At 39.0% G+C, this 23,860-nt stretch overlaps 1 protein-coding gene across 4 annotated transcripts in view; it reads left to right on the top strand.

Annotated features, from left to right (window-relative positions):
• Positions 1-23,860, top strand: part of Il15 (interleukin 15) — a 71,930-nt gene that overhangs the window by 17,855 nt on the left and 30,215 nt on the right. The window contains exon 1 of one of the 4 annotated variants that reach the window (XM_036188745.1): positions 4,136-4,188. The exons of the other annotated variants lie outside the window; for them this stretch is intronic. The gene's annotated coding sequence lies outside the window, so the exon portion shown is untranslated. Of the gene's footprint in view, positions 1-4,135; positions 4,189-23,860 lie in introns of those variants that run through there. 4 annotated transcript variants of the gene reach the window in all.

Raw genomic sequence — 23,860 nt, 5'->3', positions numbered from 1 at the left:
GAAGGAGCGGTGCTGTGTCATTAAGCTGTCGTTTCTTTTGACGGGATATTATCAGCAGGTAATAGCAAGTCCTCGTCATTACAGTTGTCATGTGATATTTCCTGAGACAAACAGATGAGGTATGTCTTCCACGGAAGTGCCGAGTGATTGCACTGGGACTGGTATCAGTGTGGCTGCTATAAATCATAGCGTACACTTTAACAGTTAAACAATTATCTCTAGTGGCAGGGCTAGAAAATAATTTAGTGATGATTTGCTGATTTATATAATGAAGAATAAATCTTATATGGAATTTCTTATATAAATACCAGAAGGAATCAAAAGCAGAGCCTGTATTTTAAATGCATACCTGGGAACCTTTTGTGTTTATTACATTTTTGTGAACTGGAGGGAGGTAGTTTATCTTTAACAGCAAATCCCCCAAATTCAGGAAACAGCCTTCCATATCAATTTCTACAATTTAAAGTGGCACACATGTGAAACAATCTGTCATGTAAAGGTAATATGTGAAGGAATGGACACGTAGAACTGACCACTAGTAAAGTCAAGGAATGGACACATAGAACTGACCACTAGTAAAGTCAAGGCTAACCAGACTATTTTGATGCTGTAATCTAAATAAACACAATATGGCTTCATCTGTGGGGTGGAAAGAAAATGGATATTCTGGAGGATCTAGGACTTCAGAGCTTCCTTCCACCAAAACGGCACGACTCCCGTCACTCTTCTCTAGTCTTGTTTTCCACCACTAAGGTCCTTGTGTTATCTGAAACTTACCTTAAACTCTCCGCCTTTGAAAATCTGCCCATCTCTGCCCACTGTGTTCTGCTGTGAGGGTTTGGCCATCCCCTGATGACATTTGAGAGCCTTTCTGAGAACTTTAAAATTCTATCTAGAGATATGTCATCTCAGTAGAACATTGTCTTCTCAGGGACGTATCTACTTGTTCCTATTCTTGGATTTTTTTTTTTTGTTTTTTGTTTTTTGAGACAGGGTTTCTCCGTGTAGCTTTGCACCTTTCCTGGATCTCACTCTGTAGACCAGGCTGGCCTCGAACTCACAGAGATCCGCCTGGCTCTGCCTCCCAAGTGCTGGGATTAAAGGCGTGCGCCACCACCGCCCGGCCTGTTCCTATTCTTAGATCTGATTCAGTTTCCTTCAGAGTCAACCAATCACCATTAATATTACAAGAAACAATTGCAGAAATAAAATTATAGTGTAAACATAATAATGGTTTTGAGTGTTTTCTGTGTACCAAAGCTTGTTTTATGGAGCTTGCACAAATGACCAGAATTGCATAACCATCCTGTGAGGTAGGTATTGGCACTTTCCTAATTCCATGGATGAAAATATTTTGAATTAACTCACCCAATGGTATTGCTAGCTGGTGGCTAAGTCAGGTTTCAAACATCTGTCTGCAGGCAAGTTCTGCCCTAAGCCTGGACAATCTGCGATGATGCAAGCCCCTGACCCTGCAGTGTCCAACGTGGAGCTACTAAGCACATACAGCGTTTTAGCACTTGAGATGCAGTTGGCTTCAGTGAGGAAGTGGATTTCTGGTTTCATGCTATTTCACTTCATTTACTCCCAGATGGTCACATGGGTTTGTGGCTACAATGTACCACAGCACAGCTCTGTATACTTTCAAGATGTGAGTCACTAGATTAGGAACTGGAAAGCCAGACACAGAAAAGATATTAAGAGAAGGTAATAATCATTCACAATGTCTAGAGGTTTACTAGCAAAAACAAAAAAAAAACCCAAAGCATCTTAACTTGTTTACTGTGTTAAGAATGATAGTGTTCAGCTAAATATATTTCTAATCTCCTTTGAATGACACAGTGTTAGATTTTCAGAGTGCTAAGTGACAGGGACATGGTTTCCCTTACCAAGCATCACCTAGCCTAAGTACCTTTATACAAAATAAGAATATAGTTCACAGTTTTTTGATAAATGATTAACCAGAATATCTAAATCTTTCCTGTTTAACCCTTTTAAATGTCTTGTTATTACTTTCTCGCACTTAACACTTGAATGCATAGATGCATTCAAACTGAGATTTTAAACCTCAAAAGGTACACAGTGTTTTCCAGTTCCTTTCTGTGGATATACACAGGGATTTGTTTTCTATATATATTTTCTATCATTTATTTTTATTATTTTCTCTTATTCTCACTCTATTTAATTATCTAGTCCAATCCTGATATCTTACGTCCATGTTGCCTCAATTCAAGCCAGACCTGTAGATCAGTAAGGGAAAGAGTACAGTCCATGTAGCAAGCCTTCTGGTGTATAGCCTCCTCTGGTTCTAACTGCTTCAAGCTGGAGAGTGGGGGGCTGGCAGAGGCCTAAGGGGCTGAAGTTCTCCTAGACTATCCTCTGGAGGTAATTGCTTCTCTTTGCTGCTAACAGAGTGGATGACTTGTGGACGGGGGACCTTCGTCAGGGGTGGGTTCTCCTTAACCAGTAGTCTGTCATAGGGTAGGCCAGTAGGCCAGCCTCTCCCTGTCAGCTCTCAGTCCCTTCCCTTAGTCTTGCAGCTTCTCAGGTCAGATCACTTGGGTTTCTTGGGGTGCTGGCTTGTTTCTGTCACCTCAACACGAGGGAATCTCTGTTGAAAAAGCACCCCACTGGCCTCCCTACAGCAGCATCTTCTTATTGAATGATTGATGTGGGAGGGCTCAGTCTACTGTGGATGGTGCCACCCTGGGGCAGGAGGCATGGGTGGTATAAAAAGCCGGCTGAGCAAGCCATAGAGAAGAGGCCAGTGAGCAGTTTCTCTCCATGGCCTCTGTTCTGTTCCTGCCTTAATTTCCTGTCCTGACTTCTCTTCACAGTGTACTGTAAACTGAGGGCTGCAATAAACCCTTTCCAATCCAAATTGCTTTTGGTCATGGTGCTTATCACAGCAATAGGAATCACAGTAGGCCATCAGGGGAAACACACAAAGTTTTGCTGAGAAGCCTGATGGCAAATCAACTATCCTGACTGATGAGGATGTGGTATAATTTGTATTAGTCAGCTGTGGGTATTATAACAGAATTCTAGAGGAGAAGGGGTTTAAACAGATCGAATTTGTTTCTTCCAATTCTGGAGGCTGGGAATTTTAGGGACGAGAAGCCAGCTGATTTGTTTTCTAGCGAGAGATGTGTTTTCCTGTCACTGGCTATCCCCTTACATAATGGGGAGGAAGGGGAGAGGAAGGGCCAGAAAGGGGCAAAAGAGAAGGAGAGGGAGTGGCTAGCTTCTGTGTGGTACTAACCCTGTAGTAGGGATGTCCTTGAATGGTGAGGCCAGTCTGCCTTTCCCTCTTCTCCCTTGTATAGTCTTCCAGACCAGAGATGAGGTCTTGGAGTGGACGGCTGGTATTAAATGATAAAGAGGAGAGCTTTCCTGTCTATGAGTTAGTCATAGAGACAGTATCTAAACCCTCTTACAAGACTCGCTTGAGAGTTTTGGGCAACACAATGCCTTTTCTTTCTTTTTTTTAATTTAAATTTTTTACTACCTCAATAATGATCAAAAAGTTTATCTAAGATAATATTGAAGTTATAAATATGATATCATTCATAGCAATAGTCCTTTTGTAATGTGCCAAAGATGTCTTTTAATTATTTTAAAAGGTAGAAATTATTATTTTACTCTTTTAAAAAGCATAAAATCCTGTGCTTTCAAATATCAAAATAGGAGGTAGACTATTTTAAGCTTCTCTAACAGTGTAACCAATCCCCCCAAAGCAGATATACTTTAATAAATGACATTATATATATTTTATTTCTAATTACCTGAGTGGAGAATCATAGAACAAGTGCATACCACTAACTTTTATCATCTTGCTTAGATTTAGTAATGGACTATAAAGCCCACAAGCATTTTTGACATCCTATTTGCTTTGAGTTATTATTAGAGTTACAGTCAACATGGGTGTCAGTCATATTATAGGAAATTTTGAAGACTTTAGGGAAGATTTATAAAGAGACAATTCAGACCTACATTAGACATTTTCTCCACACAAGTCTTGTCTTTAACAGAATGATCAGCTCCATAGTTAACAATAATCTTGAGGAAAGGAGGGTCAGTCAATATGTAAATTTATCTCTTTCAGCCCTGCCTTTTGCTCCTGCAGAATCCATCCCGCCATATGGCCCTCTGGCTCCTTGAAGCAGTGTCTCTTCATGGTCCATGCTGGTAAGGTCCCTTAGAGCACAAAGCTCATGTCAGCAGACAACCAGCCTACAGGAGGTCAAGTAAGCACAATTGTAACAGAGTTGTATCATGCACTATAGTAATGTGACAAAGACAAATAGGACATGGCAAACAAGGTACAGCTGTCTACAGTCGAGCTTTGAGAAAATGAGCATATTGGTGGAAAAACAGAAGCCAGAGTTTAGAAACATTTGAAGAGGGCACAGAATATGCCTCATGATAGATGTGGCTATTTTCCTTTGCCTGGAGTCAGATTGTAAATATTTTAGGCTATTTGATTTAAAAGATCTCTGTCCAGACCAGTCACCTTCACCACATGGGTGGGTAGGAGCCTTGGTCATTGATGGACATGACTGGCATCAACAGAGCTTCACCTACAAAAACAGGTATCAAATGAGATTTGACCTGTGAAGAGTGCTGTTCCAATTATGGCATCCATGTTGAATAAATTCTGCACCTCACTTTCTGCTCTGTTATTAGGCAATTCTAAAGGAATGGCATACTTCAGGTTACACACAAAAGCAATTCTACTATCCATCTCTTCAGGGGGTACCCTAATGCAAGCAGACTAGAAAATGGCATAGGTCTGATTATTTGATGAATAACCACAACCTTTGGAAACTCTTGGAGAATAATGTCTGGCTAAGTTCAGTTTGTAGGGCTAAATAAAAACATTAAAGCCAAAGAAATAGAAATCCAAGGTCTGGCTTCTTAGTGGCAAATACAGAGATTTCATCTTTATTATCAGTTGTAATTTTTGTGTTACCTTTAGACAAGATTTGGTAGCATGTGGTCAGGTCAAGATTGACAGTGCAGGAGGCAAGGAGCAGGGTTTATGGAAGTGAAAGTCTTTATAGGAATTGGTATAAAGGAAAGGTAATTCTTGTCTTGCTCAGTCATTTTTGCTACTGGAAAATGATAAAGGTAATAAACGTGGAAAGAAAAAGTACGAAGATCATGCCCTGGGCACTAATTAACTGTAAACAGAAATTGACTCAGGGGCTACCCAGATTTTCTTGAAAGTGCTCTGTTTCCTAGAAATCTTGTTACAATTTCCCTGAACTCAAGAAGCAATTTCTCCTTAGTGTTTTAGACAACACATTTCAGGGACTGCTGCAGGGGCTCAAGGAAGAGGCACGTTGATGTCCTGAGTGTTGAATTTATAGAACTTGGTGCATTTTTAGCAAAAATACTATAGCTCTGAATTACCTGGCCACTGTGAGATATCGATAAAAATAAGTGATCATCATAGTTTTTTTAAAAATGCCATTGTGATAAACTACAGGACTAATAAACTATGGTGGTTGGGTTTTCTTTGAATCCAACTGCACCTGAGGGATGTAAGAAGGTTAAACAGGACGTGCCCTGCCCCATAGTAACCCAATAACAAAAAAGTCTCCTGAAAACAGAAGAAAAGTGTCACCTGCCTCCTGGATTTTTTCTTCAATTCCTCTTGGCTCCCTACATACTCTGGATGCCTCGATTTGAACATTTGAAAACAAGCCATTTGACCGTCTGTATAATGGTGGCCAACCACAGCTTTCCAGTGGATGTGAGGGAAAGCTGACAATTTAGGCTGGGTAGAATTAGGGACCTCAGGAATCTCTTTAAATTTGCATCTAAAATACAGGCAACCAAGTCAAATTTGTTCTTTTGTGGCCTTGCTCTTAACTGCAGTAAGGACTCAAGGATGTACAACGTGAGCAGGATTTTGCCACTAGAGAAGCACTCCTTTTGGACACTTGATGGAGGAGCATCCTAGGCCCTACAGGAAGGGGTCCTGGACTGCGGTGACTGTCCTGTAGTCACAGTCTCATCTGTAATATTCCTCATACTCTTCAACTTTGTGCACTCTGAAAAGAAATGCTTGTACAAAGAAGAATTTGTGTCTGCAATATGGTAATCAGGGTCTCTCCTGAATGTGCTTCCACGCTAAGCCTTCTCCTTTTGTATTTCAGTTAGGGCTAGAGTCTATAGGTTCAAAAACCTATGTTAAACCCAATTTAATTAAAGCTTTAAATTGTATTTCTCATTATCGTCCTGGTCATTAAAATAATGTGTGTACACTGTAGTAAAAGTGATGCCTACACAGAAGCATGAAATGGAAGACGTATTACCAGTTATGTAATGACTAAGGTAATTTATTACTTGATTCATCCTAGAGTTAGTTGTCTACATGATCCATATGAAAAGAGAATGATAAATTTGATTTGTGGCATTGCGTGCTTAACAGCAATAATGACATTTCCTTGTAACATTACAGAAGTAGATATTATCTTAATGTACATAGTAATGCAATGTAAAATGTATTGAAATCCATAGTTAACTTCTTTAATTTGGGTAGATATTGAAAATACTCAGTGGAATGCATTTGTGTGTGTGTGTGACTCTGTGCAGATTTCTAACAGTTTTATTAGAAATACTTCTTTGGGGATTGGATGTATTTCTCAGGCTTCTTCAGAGAAACAGAACCAAAAGAATATATTATTGCAAAAGAGGACTTATTGCCTAACTCAGAGGATTGCAGAGGCTGAAAATTCTGTAAAGAATGCTGGAGAGCAAAATCTGCCCAGACTGAAAAAGGTGGAAGCTTCATTATGGGAGAAGGGTCAAGGGCAGTCCCAGTCTAAACCAGAGGCCTGGCTGTCCATGGAGTCCCACTTGTGCAAGTCCATGGTCACTAAGAAAGAAACCTGGAGTCTTATGTCCTTAGGCAAAGCAACAAATATGTGCACTTGCCCAGGAAGGGGAGCATGAGCAGAGGCTGGCTCGCTACTTCTGCTTTTGTGTTCCATTTTCCCATGGCCATTCCCATCCTGGGGATTCTTATCTGCCCAGCTCCTTCACCCAGGAAGCAGTCTTCTCAAAATCCCCTTCACAGATGCTCCTGGAAGTGTAGATTACCAGTGTTAGGCATCTTCTCAATTCAGCCAAGCCCACAACCCAATTACCCACCACAGATGTCCAAATATGTTGTAGGTGCTCACTAAATATCCTAGAAAATATATGAAAATTGGTTTTCATCATCTCTGTGAACCTTCCTAGTGGCACAGCTTCACCGATAGTGATATTCTGTGAACTCTTCTGGTTCCACAAGGAAGATGGCAATAGTTAATGCCAAATGTTAAATATCTTTCTGGAAACCATACAGAGGACACAGATTTTGGACCTGGTAGCAGGGGTTGGGGGACAGGCGCAAATAATTCTATAGCAAAACTTAAGTAATATGAAAGATACTGTGGAATCCAAACTGTGGCATTTGTAGGCCAAGCAACTGAGGCTAGCAAGCTTTTTGTGTGAACCTCTCCTGAGACAGCAGAGGACTGATACCAGTGAACCACCATCAGAGAAGGATTCCAAGAAGCAATATTCCCTGGTGAATGAGAGGTAAATCAGAGCAGACATGCTTGCTGGAAGAAATAGAGAAGGATGCTTGTGTTCTGGGCAGCAGATCTCTGAGAGCTCATCTTTGAACAAAGAGATGAAGGCAGGGAAGTAAATGACATGTCTCCCGATGGCATTTTCTCATGATGAAGCTGGAGTAGACAGAACTTGTACCCAAGTGCCCATGAACTTCACCACATCCAAGCAGGGAGATTCAGCCACTGTCTCCACTTTTTCTCTTTTCCTATGGAAACCTAAAATGCTTTCACTCAGTTCTGACTCACAAGGCAGAAGTTACCAACACTTTATTCCTTTTTCTTTGCCTGTGAGTGACTCCTTACAGGGCAACTTACTTGGCTGTCTGTACTGGGAAATGGTCGGTCAGCTCTGCAGCTCTTCCCAGAACTGACCCCTCTGTTTCCTCTTATTTTCCCAGTTCATAATCTCTGGCTTTCCTAGAAATTCATTTCTTAAGTAAATACTTGTGTTTAAAAATGACATCATTTTGTTCTTTGTTGCTCTTCTGGTGTCTCTTGGGACTTCTATATTCAGCCACAGATTATTTAAATCCATGTTGCTTCATTTTCAAACAATTGAAAATTTCTTGTATCATTTCTCTTTGCATTTTTCAGAGCCAGAATTTCTGTCAATTTAATTTAATAATGACTTTCTTAATGGTCCAGCATATGCTTAATTTTGGTGATGTTTCTGGAGGACTTGAGAATGATGGAATTGGTGCCTTTGGAGACAAGCTTTGCTGTTGTCGAGTGGAATGCACCAAACAAATCAGTTGAACTAACTTTAGGAATTTTTGTTAGACCCATACCGCATGTGCTGAAATTTCCTTTTATTGTGTTACATTTTTTTTTTTAATGAAATGTTTAGGAAGTGTGCATAGAGATGGTACATTTTTCTGTTTCTCCTCTCTACATTAAAGCTGTGGTTATGGACATATACTGTGCATTGTATTGCCTTCCCTGATATAATTATCTTTTCAAGACAATGAAATCCTAGACCATCTTCCTTATGAAGTCATTGGAGTTAATGTTGGCTCATGTTAATATTATGATAGATATCCTGGCTTACTCATTTATGAGCATAAGTTCAAAACACTTTAGTAAATTTTAAAACATAGTTATTTGTTGAAAGAATAATATATTATGATCAAGTAATTTTTTTACTAGAAATAAAAGCTTATTAAGTCTAAAAATAATTCATCATATCCTTGGAGTCAAAGAAAAATCATATGCAAATGTCCACAGATGGAAAAATTCAGTTGGAAAGTATTTAATAGTCTTTGCAGATATTTAAAAAATAAGGATAATTCAGGGCTGGTAAGATTGCTTAGTAGTTAAGTTTCCTGGTGCACAAATGTGAGGATCCATATTTGCATACCTAGCATCAGTTTAAAGCTGGATTCTGAGACTCATATTGATAACTCCAGCAATGGGGTGCGGGCAAAGCCAGAATAATCTGCAGAGCTCTTCAGCTACTTAGCCTTGCTGAATCAATGAGCTCCAGTATCAGAGAGATCCTGTCTCAAAGAAATAAGGTGGAGGACCATCATAGAATACTAGATGTTGATTTCTGGCCTTCATATGCACACTCACACACTTGCATGTTCAGCTGCATGCCCACATATACACACCCAATATACACGTGTACAGAAACCACACAGATACATCCATATACACACAACAATGATGACTCAACAAAGTAGGAGATAGACATTTTATAAACATGGATTATTTCTACACACACACACACACACACACACACACACACACACACACACACACACACAGAGAGACAGCTTTAGCCCAAAGACAATGTCATAAATAATGACAAAATGCTAGAGGCAGTTCTGTAAAAGGTACAGTGAGGTGGCTCTGCTAAAATCTGGAGTGACTCAGTAAGGTTAAACCAGTTTAACTAACAAACAGTGATGCTAGACCAGTTTAACTAACAAAGCAGACAGAGGAAGAGACTGGACTCAAAAACAAACAGGCTGAAGTACAGCTGTTACGTTTTGACCACTTGTTGCTTAGAAACTCCAAAAGCAGCTCCCTAGGAATTTCCAACTATTACTCAGTTCAACTTCTAAACCAGGCATCAATGAGAATATAAGTCTGACTCATTGAAAACATTCCCTTGGTTGGGTAAAAGACCAATATGGAGAAACTGAAAACAAAAGTGAGGAGCTGGGGGTGGAGGGGGTAGGTAGGAATATTTTCTCTAACAGAAACCATGGGAACGTGAATAGGGAAGGATAGGTGCAAGCCCTCTAAGTGTGAAGAAAGAACACGAATAGACGTTTTGCATAAAAAGAAATACAAAATGCATTTCAGCTCATTAAAAGGTATTCAAATCCACATAAAATGTTACTTATTATCTAGTATTTATTGAAGAAAGGAAGGATTGAAAGTTGGTTCTAAACTTGCTTGTATTCTACAGGGTGATTTTTCAGGATGGACAGGAACTACTGGGAAAGGCTGTCTAAAGACTTGGGGTCGAGCAGAATGCAGTTGACAGGCAGCATCTGGAGGGCAATTTTTATGAGTATCATTTCATTGTGCTTTGTTTCTCACCTTTGACCTGTGCAATGCAGACTGACCTCAGATATGCTCCCTATTTAGAGAGGATGGCTATGGACCCCTGATCTTCCTGCCTCTACCTCTCATGTGCAAGGGTTGAGGGTCTGCGGTCAGATTTCTCACATCTCCTCAGCTTCTTCTGTCACATTCATATGTTGCCTTCAGAGAGAACTAAAGTAGAATGCAAATTTGTCATTGAAAAGCTGCATCCATTTATTATTTGTTGGGGTCAAGGGCACACAGCGTGAGGAACAGAGGACGGCTCTTGAACTGTCTCTTCTTTTTCACGATGTGACTTGCAGACATGGACCTCAAGCCGTCATTGGCCTTGACCTCCTGAGGCATTCCATGACCTCACAAAGCCTTAGTTTTTTGACAACTTTTAAAATTTTAAATGTTATATCACTTTTGAATAGTATAGAAACTGAGTTCCATTAGTATATTCATTCATTTTTTTCATACTTTGAAACTGTCTGCTTAATTTCTTTATAGTTAGAAATATTTGTATTTTTAATTTTATAATCACTTCATATATTAAGAAACCATATTGTGATATATTTATTTTACTTTATAAAGTTATTAATCTTATAATTTTTACTCTGTATTAATTTATAGAACTTAATACTTTCATGTCATCAAATCTGCTTTCTTCCTTTTCTAAAGGTTAATATCATTAGTCAGATATCAGATACGTTTTCACTGAATAGCTTTGTTAAAAAAATCCTCAGTTTCTCACAATACGAGTTGAGACTACATGCTTTCTCTGAAAGAGCTGATGAACTGTTTCATAGACTTGGCTAAGTTATTCCTATTACCTGCTGCATCAATATGCAGATTTGAAGGTTTCAGAGCTAGAATCATTTCAGTGCTGAGGAACACATTCTTTTCACCAACTAGTCCATTGTAAGTTCCACTTAGTCCGCTTCCTCTTTATTTTTTCACTATTTAAAAGTGTCCGTAGCAATGGATTCTTCTAGATGAACTTAGGAACACACTGCAATACGATTTCATTTCCTCTTGTATGCCAACTTTGCTTTCATTTTCATTTCTTAGGAAATATTTTTTGGGAAAATATGATATTTTTGTAATGTGTAGTATTTCTATTCAAGGGGTAAGTCCATATTTGAAATTATTTAATTATCTATCTATTTTCCAAACTGCTCTTGTTTACTTTTTAGGTAATACCAGTCTTGTCATTATAATAACCATTCCTAAGTACTGTATAATCTAGTGGCTACTGAGAGTTAGATATTTCTCCTACATAGAGCTGGGATATGTAAGGAAGTCATTGGTTACTTAGTTTTTGTCTATCATTGGCCTTTCTCCAGACACATCATAGATGCCAACTCTAATTTCTGTGGCATCTCAGGTGTTTGCTCAGCTTTGTTAATTGCATGATCATAGAAGTCATGGCCATTACATTTTCTCTTTTGAAATACTGAAAACTGTATTTCTATAACCCTCTATGTGTTTAGTCCTCACAGTATTTAGCTGAGTGAAATTTGGATCTGAGATCTGCCACTTAGTTTTGTATTACAACCTCCTACAAGCCTCCAGCCTGTTTATTGTTTATTTTTACTTATAAAATGGGGACTGCCATCATATCTGCCTCATAGATGTCCCAGGCATGTGTAGATCCATAGGCCTTAGCACAGCTTGCATGCACTTGACTTGTATCCCAATGCTTTAAAAGCCATAGCACACGAGTCACCATCAGTGAGATGATGGTGTGCTTATCCAGGGAAAACATGGACTGACTGAAGAAGGTGAGCAAGTCTACCCGGAACCTCTGCAGGGACTATCTGTAAGGAGAACATGTCTATCCACCTGTGGCTTAACCCAGACCTGCTGTTTCTCCACTCTCACACTCTACTTACCTTTTAAAAAGGATACATTTCGTTCAGCCAGCAAGATGAAGAAACAGAACACTTTCTGCTTTTGAGGGCTTCTGTTAGAGGAAGGAAGGGTGGTGTTGAATCACATATGTTTTTGAAAAACTTTTTTGGCCTTTTTGTTAAATTCTCTGAGTATTTGATAATGTGAGTGTGTTTATTTATCTCTTAATGCACATAACACATTGTTAGAACACTGGGGGTTACTCAGCTCTAATGGATATGTGAGGAATTATCTTCATCACTATCGTCAACCCTTAATGAATTTATTTATTTAATCTCATCATTTTAATTTTCTGGTACAATAGGTTATCTTACTACTCTGTAATCTGGCATTATTAACATTTTTATTATGGGACATTAAGCTTTGTCTGCTGCCACAGTGAGTAAAGCTCACTTTACCAGGAATATAATTTGAGCACTAAAAGGTTGTGGGGTGAACACATTATATAGTTGTATTTACACCATTTTGTGATTTTACTAATATGTTAAATGGCTGTTTCTGCACTAATGCCACGTGTACCTAGAATATGTGCCCACCCTTGTTTTCTTCAAGGTGGGGGGCTCTTTGAGAGAAAACCCTGGTGCTCTCCTGAGCCCATCTATCCCCCAGGCTGTGTGGCTACATTCTCTCTGACTAGCCAGGTTCAGCCTCCCATAGGCATCTTACCACTGCTATTCCAGTGCAAATTCTCCTTAGCTACTATTCAAGTTCTCTGTGAGTTTGGGCAGAAACTTCCCGGTGCTTTCCAAAGAGGAGGTTTCAGTGTTGACTCTGGCCCTCTTTCTGCTTGAGTAACTCTCGCCCTTGCTACATTGTCACATTTGGTTACTTCTGGACTAGGATGACTTTCGTGCTGGTATTTCTGGATGCATAATACTAAGTCCACCCCTGGTGATCTTCAGTCCACATCCCGTGGGTGTCAGCTCTGGCATGAGGAGTTAGTCTGTGCCTGCTGCTTTGGTTTGCTTTGCTGTTGCACCCTCTTGGAAGAATAGTAGAATGTATCGCATCCTTCTCTTCTCTGGGACATCCTCATGCTGAGCCTTCACTGACAGGATTTCTTTTCTTTATATGGAGAAACCAGATCTAGACCAAAGTTCATGTTCAAGGTTGAATCCTGAGACGCCTACATAGTGGGGACTCTCCACTGGAGATAACAGTGGCTTAATTCTAAAGTGAGGCTGCCCAAGTTCCTGTTCTGATGCTGCTGTGATCTGGGTAATCTTGCATTAAGATGCCTGCTGGCTGGTTTTGTGTCAACTTTACACAAGCTAGAGTCATCTGAGAGGAGGGAGCTTTGGTTGAGAAAATGCCTCTAGAAGATCAGGCTGTACACAAGCATGTAAGGGCATTTTCTTAATTAGCAAATAATAGATGAGGGCCCGGCCCATTATAGCTGGTGACACTCCTGGACTAGCGGTCCTGCACTCTATAAGAAAATAGGTTAAGCAAGCCATGAAGACCAAGCCAGTAACCGTCCATGGCCTCTGCATCAGCTCTTGCCTCCAGGTTCCTGCCCTGCTGGAGTTCCTGCCCTGACTTTCTTCAGTGATGAACAGTGATGTGGAAATGTAAGCCAATCAAGCCCTTTCCTTCCTAAGATGCTTTACACTATTGCAGCAATAGTATAAGACAGTATGTAACTTCTTTATACCTCAGCTATATTATATTTTAAATTATGATATGCCCTCCTTTCAAAGTTGTTGTAACATGAAATAGATGAGAATAGTGATCTGTCAGTAGTAAGCCCCTGATCATCCTCAGCTACTGTTCAAGTCATCATTGATAGTAAAATATTCTGTTTTGATGTTTGAAGATATAGAATATAAGTAGGATATGGAAAAGTCATCATCATAGTCAAAGTAAAAAGGCAATAGGTCTTCCTGTTGGAAACTAAATGGGAAATGAAGTCAGAAATACAGAGCAGGACTTTGCAAGTACATTTGAATGCAAGGGTTAAGAAGAGGACTTGACACATTACAGTGCTTACTTAACTAAGTGATGCTAACTTAAGCCCACCATCAGGAGCACACAGTATAATCAAAATATGAGCAACAGACAGATGCAGGGAGCTAGCCCCAAGATGCACTCAGCTCAGGCTGTGTGTCTTCCAATATCATGGTGATAAGGGAGAGTAGAAAAGGCTGAGATCAAAGAGATCTCCAGCCAAGGACACTTCTGGGTGATGACTGACCATATTCTGTTGGCTTTAGAAGAAATGGAGAGTTGCAAGAACAGGGTGTTGTAGCTGAGAATTTATTTTTATTTTAGATTATTATATTTGAGAGTATAGTAATGGGTTATACAAGTAGAAATATCCCAAAAGCCAGGAATTGACAAGCCCTTTTGGAAACAAAAGGCCACAGTTTAACATTTTAGTATTTATAGATATGTGATTTGTGTTCTGATCCTCATTCTTTATATACACATGGAATGTATATGTATTAACATATATAATATAGACATATTAACATATTTGTACTTCACTCCTATCTTTTAAATTATGAGTATAATTTAAAATATATTATATATAATTTTTAGTAAAATTATAATTTAAAAAGTAAAAACAGTGTATTTAATACATATTTGGTGTATTTAATATTATAAATATAATATATATATATATATAATACAAGTATTTATAATGTTAAAAGTAAAAGTATATAATATATAATTTCAAATGTAATATAAGTTATATATAAGATAAGATATAATCTTATAAGTGTGTGTAATTAAGGAATAAAAATGTGGAACACAACAAGGTAAATATTCTCTGACCCAATTTGGCCCAGAGCACTGTAGTATCTCGTCTTCTTCTGTGTCTGTTGCAGGAGGGCAGGTGCTTGGTGGGACGGCAGACATCTGGGCCTGGGTTAATCTCTGCACAGAGGTGACTTAAAATGTCTCTTTCTCTATGGTTACTGGATAGGCAGGCCTGGCATTTGCTGCCACATGAAGGCAGTGTGAGGGCATGTTTGGCTGCTCTGCTAGGAGAGCTTTTCTGACTGCGAGAGCAGGACTCAACCAGTGGTCCCCCCATTACCACCTCCTGCCCCCCCCCCCCCCCGCTCTCCCATTGTGGAAGCTTTCTTCTTAAATGGAGAACATAGAAATTAAAGCTATCCTTACCCTTTTCTTCTTCATTACTATCATAGTCACTAAAACAGTTCCCAGCTTCCCCATTCTACTCTCTTCTTGCAGTTGGCCTTAGAGAAATTCTCTTTTCAGCTTTACTTGATAGTAAATCATAAAATCTCATTTCAACAAGGGTCCTGTGAGTCAGCTGCAGGGACAGACATGCCTGGGTAGGCCTTCTCCTTCAGTCTGTTAGCAATTTCTATGTAGTTCTTGTTTTCCAGTCTTGCTAATGCAAGGAAATCTCCTTAAAAATCTCCAGAGACATGGGTTCAGAGGACTTTTTAGAACATGTGGAGACTGCAGAATTGTTCTTACTCCAAAAGATGCACGTCTCACTTACACAGGCAGATGCTCCTGTGCTGGGCCCCCACCGGGCCTTGCCATATGTAGACAGTCATCTAGATGGTTGTTTGTTCTTTAAAATGCCCTTCACAACTAGTAAATGTGTTTCTCTGTATTCTGAGTGCTGCTCTAGCAAATCAGTCGGGCTGACAAAGGATGCTGGAATATCCCCAGGAATTCCAGACAGCTTGTCTGGAATGTCAGAAGCGGGGTGACTTTGTGGAATGGAGCCACCAACCTATTAGATCTGACAGTCTCAACTAGGCAGCCTCAGAAGTGTACTGGTTTAGCAGGGACTCAACTGGTGTCTCCTGTGGAATTGCTTGGTTGCAATGATGGGGAGAAATACGCATATGTTTATGATTGAGAAATGATCTGTGTTGTAAGCATATAGTAATAGAAACTGAACTTAAATATTAAAATTATATAAAATATAATTATATATTTTACATTAGCATATAAAATAAATATATATGAATTATATAAATATTTAAGTTGAAAATTTTGTGTCAATTCTTTTATTTTTGACAATTACATACAGGAATATGATATATTGTAATTGTATTCATCTCCTATTATTCTCTCTTATCCCATCTCACTCTCACCGATCTTCTCAACCAGCTGCCTCCTGCTTTCATGTCTTTTTGCACAGGTCTGTGCAGACAGCCCCAGACACTGTATGCTCATGATTGCAACAGCCGTGTCATGTCCAGAAGATGATGTTTTTCCACATTCTTCCCCTTTCCCCAACTCTTACAATCTTTCCATCCTCTCCTGGGCAGTGTCAGCTAGGCCTTGGTGGGGGTAATAAAGGGATGAGCACTCAACAGTCACTGGTGTCTTCTCTCCCTAAGGCTGTCCAAAAATAGACTCTGAATCATCTCTCCCTTCTTGTTAGCACCGTGAGCAGCTTCTAAGTGTGTCTATCAATGAGATATTAAGGTAGGTCAACAAAATTAACCTAGAGTTCTTAAATGCTGATTTTATTTTAACAAAATAATATCAGAAAATCCCTAATTTTATCAGCCTTTGGAGTTAATGCAGAATATTGTTTGACTTCCTGGGTTTGGAGGAAACAAAGAGTGATGTCTTTGGCTCACACAAGCATTATGATATGAGCTAGAGCTGAACAGACTGCATGAAGCAGAATTTGGCACCAACAGGTTGGGTTGCTTCCTCTTTGGCTATCAAAGGGATGATGTTGCATTCTTTTAAATATTAACCAAACAAATGACTTTTACATAGTATTTGAGTAAAAACAATTTGAGTTCTGGAATTCTGTCCATTCTAATCAAGAAGTTTCTTAAACTAGCCATGAATAATGAGTCTATTTATTTATTCCCTTAATTTACAGAGATATTAGAGATTAAGTGTATTTTATTAACATGGTTTTATTGATTGCAAGGTTAGCTACAACCTAGAAATTATCTTATTTCTTTTAAGACAATATTTTATTTCATATAAGTATCTAAAATCTACAGTACAGAATTTTTGTACATATAGACACTCACTCTAAGTCTTAGAGGGTAGTTTTATATATATATTGATGGCATGATTTATTATTTGTGCTAATTCCAGAATTTTTCATTTTCATCTGGGCTCTTGGAGGAGGTGGCAATAATCTGAAATTCTGTGTTACTCAATCTTCAATGTCCCATCTGAATTTTCTTGCATGCAGACAGGGACAGAGGGGCCAGACCCTTTAGGTCCTTGCCTCAGAAGTCACATATTTTTTTATTCATAGCTAGTCATGTAGGGAGGGGACATATGACAATTCGAGTAGAGAAATACAAAGCCCACTTTGGTAAGGAGACTTTGGAAAAGGCATAAAAAATAAGTGGGATTGTTGTGACCATCTCAGCCCACACATATTGTGGAGCAGGTTTTAACTTCCCACACAGTAAAGGGTAAATTTATTTTCTCTTTATGATGGCCACCAATTGTATTTTTCATATTTCATGGCCACAGGTAGGTAGCAAATAGTAATAAGAAAAATAGGCCACCATTTCAGTTCAGTCTGGATAAGGTTCCTGTTGATTGGTGTTTGTGATGGATGGCTATCTGATACAGTGTCAGGAGGAAGGACACACGTCTCTGAGCAAGTCCAGCGGTCTGAGAGTCTCAGAGTCTGGACCACTGTGTTGTTTCCAGTGTTAGCAGGAGTTAGATTTTGTCTTTTGGTGTGGACAAGAGCAGCTCAGCAGTTCAGCTCTGCTCTTGTTTCCGTGTGTGTAACCCAGGCGGAGGGTGGGGTGCCTCTGTGCACCATCCTCTTGTTTGATTTTTTTAGCAGTGCTGGCCATGAAAAATCTAGGGCCCTGAACATGCTAAGCAAGTGCTCTGACCACTAAAAGATACTTATAATTCTTTTTTTCCTTTTAAACAAGTAGTTTTTTGACATTGTTCATAACTAGAAAATATCACTTTTTAAGCCTTCATGACAGAAGGCTGCTTGGCTATGCTGACACACATTTCCTGTTTCTAGTTTTAGTGACTTTATAACTTATGGTTCTTGAGATATGTGTGGCAAGATAGAAAACACAGTGTTGTCCATTTGATAAAAACTGAATCTCTATCATTTACATAAAAACTGTGACAATGAACAAAACGTTCTAGTGTATAGCCCATTATGTATGTCAGTCATAGCCTGTGGCTATATCAAATATCGTTTTATATCTTTTGACCTTTGGCTGTGCTTCCAGCTCATCTTGAACCCTGCTCAATAAATGTCTCATTGCCCCAAAGGTCTCAGCTCCACTAACATGCTTCTCGCAAAAAGCCTTCCCAACCTGAGCTCTTCCCACACAGTTGCACACATTATCTTCCTCTAATGTATACCACTATATAACAGCAGTTGCTGGTTGCTTGTCTGTCTTCCCTTAGAGAGTGAGCTCAGTGAAGATAAATATGACATCATCTTTGCTCATGGTTGTATCATTTGCTCCCATAGTTATTAGAGCATTGCAGTGGGCAATCGTAGTAAAATTACCCTCTTTCTTTTACAGTAGAATGCCCCTTTGTGGATCAGTACCAATGGGTTCGTGCATTGAAAACAAGAAGCATGCAATGATTTCATGTGTTTGCAATTGATGAAGTGTTCTGCTTCATAGTATGTCACATACATAACACTGTCTTAGGGAGAGCAATATTCACAAGGTCACTTCTCAGGTTGCCAAGGGCACAATTTTTCGTGAGTTTTGTATATGATTTTACATTTCCCTAGAATATTGGGCAACCACAGTCACCCAAATTAGATACTTCCCTCATGTCTTTGGTATGTTTCCTCATCACCATACTGCCTGCTTTGAGCATGACCATCTGCTTCCTCCAGTCTTTCTGTGGTCTCTTTTCATTTGTTAGCATGATTATAAGCCAGTGTCCCTCAGCTTCCAGTGCTTTCCTGCATTGGATACCCAGTCTCTGACTATGTTTGCCTCTGGTAACACACATGGGAGATAATGAGTTTGCCTTTCACACCAGCTCGCTTTCTGGAGTTCCGCGTCATTTCCTTCTGTTTTCCTGTTTTGGGTGCACCTATCAAGCTGTTCATCCTGAAACAGCACTGGAGATTTCACACTCTGAGTTCATCCCCACCTAAGAAAATGTATGTCCTTATTAGGATCTTAATAGTGCAGTGAGATAAATGAGCAACTTTTTTTCTCCATACCTGTGTTTATACTTTTGTAGCTAAGAATTACGCCCAGACAGACAGATAAGCAAACTGAGGTATCAGAAAGAATTTGGTCCTTCTGGCTAGGTTCTGAAATGTGGACATTTTAGATAATTGATTATAGGTTTTTGGGTTTCAGACAACTCTTTGGCTGGTGTTCATTTTAATATCCAGAATACTTGTGGCTACTGTTTCTTTATCGTTACCCCCAAACATTTAAAGGGACTTTTCTTGAGATCTTGAATTTGTTTTGCTTGTTGTAATCTATTTCTTATACTTAACTAAAGTGTATTGCAGGTAGGGTGCAAATTCAGATGACTAACTTGGATGGGTTTTGTGGGGTTACATGATAATGTGATTGTCATTCTCATTTGAAACTTTAATTTAAGTCACATAAACCATAGCATATCTAGAATATGGAGTTCCCAGCCAGATGAAATGCCAGAACAGTTTTTCTTCAGAAGTGCTGATTTAGAAAATAAGTCAGTAACTATGAGTTTTTGCAAAACATTTGACGTTACTATAATCACATCTTACAGCCTTACTGTGTGTTTGGATATATATATATATATATATATATATATATATATATATATATATATATATATATATATATATATATATATATATATCTCAAGCATTCCCACACCTAAGGTTTAAGGAACATTGTGTAAGAGGGGTCAGAAATACTGTAAGAGCCAGAGGTTTTCTGTGAGATTGTGTCTCCAAGTAATGTCAAAATTACACCCATAAAATGTCCTTGACATGACTGCCCTAACATGCGCTGAACAAGGACAACAATTGTAGACATGCCACTGTGGGGGGAGGGGGGAGCCATGTGACATCCCTACTCAAAGAACTACAGACAACCAAGGAATGCTGATGGTGGGGCCATAGTCTATGTCAGGGAAGTGCACAGCAGTGGTTACCCAGTACCAGACTGCAGCCTTAAAACACATACAAGTGGTGTTATACAGACTGGGTAGGCTGTATTTAGGAATATATGTGTATATACATATATTCATGCTGTGGCAATTAATGAAAAAAAGAGGACATAAATTTGAAAGAGAGCAGGAGAAGTATGCAGAAGGGTTGAGGGAGAACAGGGAAAGGAGAAATGATGTTATTTTGTCATATAATCTCAAAAATAAAAGAGAAAATAACTTTAAATAAAGAAAACCATTACCCAAAAAACCTGCTCTAGATGTATTGTATATAGTCTTACTACTTATTATTAAATCATTTAATATTTCTCTATAATAAATACATGTAAATATGTATTTATTATCTATGTTGTATATTATATATACTTATATGCAAAACAAAATAACTATAATAGTTATTATATATCAATTTTCTGAAACACTTGTAGTGAAATACATTGCTATATAAATTGCCTTTCTATTGCTGTGTAAGAAATCATGAATATTGAGGTTTAAAACATCACAATTGTTTTAAATAATATCACAGTTACATGGGTTCCAAGATATTCTCTCCAGTCTCTTGAGGTAGAAAGCAACGTGTTGGCCAGGCAAGCTCTTACCTGGAAACACTGGAAGCAAGCCAGTGTCCAGCTCATTACAGGTTGTTGACTGAATTCAGTCCTTATAGGTTAGGAATGAGGTTGATATTTCCACACTGGCGATCGGCTATGCTGCTTACCAAGCTGGGAACTTTGGTATTGTATTTCATGACACTCCTCCATTTCAAATTATCAATATTATACAATGTATATAATTTTATGTCTAATTTTTATAAAAATTTCTATTTCTCTGGCTTCCTTCCTTTTACACCAACTAGAAGACATCTTCATTCCTTCCTTGCTTCCTTTCTTTCCTTTCACTTCCTTCATTTCCTTCCTCCCTTCCTTCCCTGCCTCCCTTCCCTCCCTTCCCTCCCTTCCCTCCCTCCCTCCCTTCCTCCCTTCCTCCCTCCTTCCTTCCTTTCTTCCTTCTTTCTTTTCTTCCTCTCTCTTTCTTCTTTTTTGTTATCCATGGATGATGTAATTATGCCCCTAATCAGCTATATCTCCAGTAAACAGTTCAGTATGACATGACATAATCATGTGACCCACCACACGCTGTGGGATGACATCTATCGCACCATACGCCCACCTCCCATAATTCTCCCACTTTCTAGGGGAAGCATAAATTTGTGAACCATGAAGAATTGGCAGAATTAGTGGCAGTTAGCCTGCAGCAGGCTGAACTCCAGGGCTTTGTCCTTACACAACACTCATTGTAGGGCTTGGTTTTTATTGATGGGCCATATGGAAAGCAGCCATATCATTGTACAGCCAGTCTGTGTGGGTCGCAAATACCGCTGTAAAAAGTACCACCACAGAGTGCTCCAGTGCAAGCTTCACACTCCCTCAACCCGTAAAACAGCAGGTCCAGATGGTGGAGCATCACATAAATGATGTTTCGTTATGCTCTACATATTTTTTGATTTGTTTGTTAGCTTGTGTTTGTTAGTGTAACCTGCCCTCTTTTATCTCTTGCCTTGATGCTGCATTCTACCCTCCATCTTGTGAGCACATTGAGGAAATTCGGCTAACCAGTGTCATGTCTAAATACCCATGGAAATTACAATTTTTCTACTTCCTTTCATTTTTCTCAGTTAATTGAGTTAAATGGCCGTGAGTCTCATTGAGGCACTAAAGGAACTGCAGAAGATACAAAATCAATTAAGGAAAAGTCAGCAAGGCATGGTGGCTCTTGCCTGTAATCCCAGGACTTGGCTTTCTGAGACAGGAGGGCTGCTATGAGTTTTAGCTTTTTAGTGAGTTATAGGGCAGCTTGATTACAGAATCAGACCCTCTCCTCTCTCTCTCTCTCTCATACACACACACACACACACACACAAGTGAAAAGAAAGATAAAGAAAACATAGAAAAGTAAAATCATATCCATGATAATAATATACATGTAGATAATTAACTAGAGATCACAACAATCCACACAAACAAAAATGATCTAGAGCCAACACGAAAGAAGAGATGATACAAGGGTTGTTCCACTGATCTTAAATAGAGTAAACATGTCATGCATTTCTTGAGCAGTAGGGTATAACACTTTTTGATAGAACCATTGCTTTCTTTTTTAACAGCTTGTCTACATGCTGACCAAACAGGAAGTTACCTCTCCTCCTGGCATTCACCAGGCCAGAGCTAAACTCACAGTCTGTTCACAGACTATAATCACTTCCAGTGTGTTTTGAATAGTGTGTATGATGGTTAAACAGCTTAAATCTAGTTTACTTGCTAACTCTTTAGGGAGAGGTCACTGAATACCACTGGGTTGCAGTGTTCACACTTAAATTCTAAAATTACTATAAATGATACAAGTATAATTTATGATGTACTTGAGTCAATATCTTAGTTGTTGGAAACAATCTGGGCTTGACTAATGAGAAATCTTTTCATGGGTCTTGTAAAGATAAGAAAATCTAGGTGTGTGTACTTGTGTCCATGTTCAAGCAAAGCCTCAGGGAGATTATATGGGACTTGCTGTGTGGAAGCTGCAGGGCTGACTTTTTCCTTTAGAAGGCTTTTCTTAAAAGATTTTTGCTGGGGATGTCTTTCTGTATGCTGTGAATGTGTTGCTCTGATTGATTGATAAATAAAATGCTGATTGGCCAGTAACCAAGCAGGAAATATAGTATAGGTGGGATAAAGAGAGAGAAGAATTCTTGGAAGTGGAAGGCTGAGTCAGGAGATGCTGCCAGCCCCTGCTGCCATGAGAAGTGAGATGCAAAGATACCAGTAAGCCACAAGCCATGTGGCAAGGTATAGATTTATAGAAATTAGTTAATTTAAGATATAAGGACTGAATAGCAAGAAGCCTGCCACGGCCATACAGTTTATAAGTAATGTAAGTCTCTGTGTGTTTATTTGGGTCTGAGCGGCCGCAGAAGCCGGGTGGACACAGGAAAACTCCAACTACAGATTTTTGTATTCTCAGATACATGACTCTATTCTCTTGGGCCAGAATCATACTTATCTTGAATGCTACTTCTCTTTTAACTTTATACTTGATTGCATTTTAAATGAGACATAGATATTTCTGCTATCCAAGATAGATGACTAAAATACTAAATGAATGCCAAATGTAACACTGTAGAGTACAATTAGAGTGGACTACCTGTTGTCTTCTAAAAAGTTGATTTTGCCTTGTTCTCTGTTATATATTATGAGAAACATTGATGCTGTCATTTTGATGGGTTCTGCCTGAGATGGATGGCTCAGTTTTGACAAGACAAAAACTTCATAGGACTTTTTAAAGTGTTAAGGGAAATTAAATGAACAGTAAAATTATAAATGGGGCCTAAGCTATAACTTCTCCCACTGGAAGGGAGGATATTAGGGATAACATGCACATAGGGAAATATTTTTCTGGCTAATAAAATTAGGACAATAACAACCAACACAGACTGAATCTATTTGCATTGCCATTTGGCACAAAAAGGACAAGAGGGGCCTCCACCATGCAGGCACCTATGCTGCTGTGTGTTTGCAATGCTGCCATGGTGCAAGGGAAGCAGCTGTTGATCTGTTTTCATTTTGTTTTGTTTTCCATTTCTATTGCCATTCTGTCAGTGTGTGGCTCCATAAAGCTGTAGGCTTCTGTTA

This window comes from Onychomys torridus, chromosome 5 (genome assembly GCF_903995425.1).
Source record: "Onychomys torridus chromosome 5, mOncTor1.1, whole genome shotgun sequence".
Taxonomy (NCBI): Eukaryota; Metazoa; Chordata; class Mammalia; order Rodentia; family Cricetidae; genus Onychomys; species Onychomys torridus.
The sequence above is the reverse complement of the archived record's forward strand: the minus strand, read 5'-3'. Positions and strand labels throughout refer to the sequence as shown.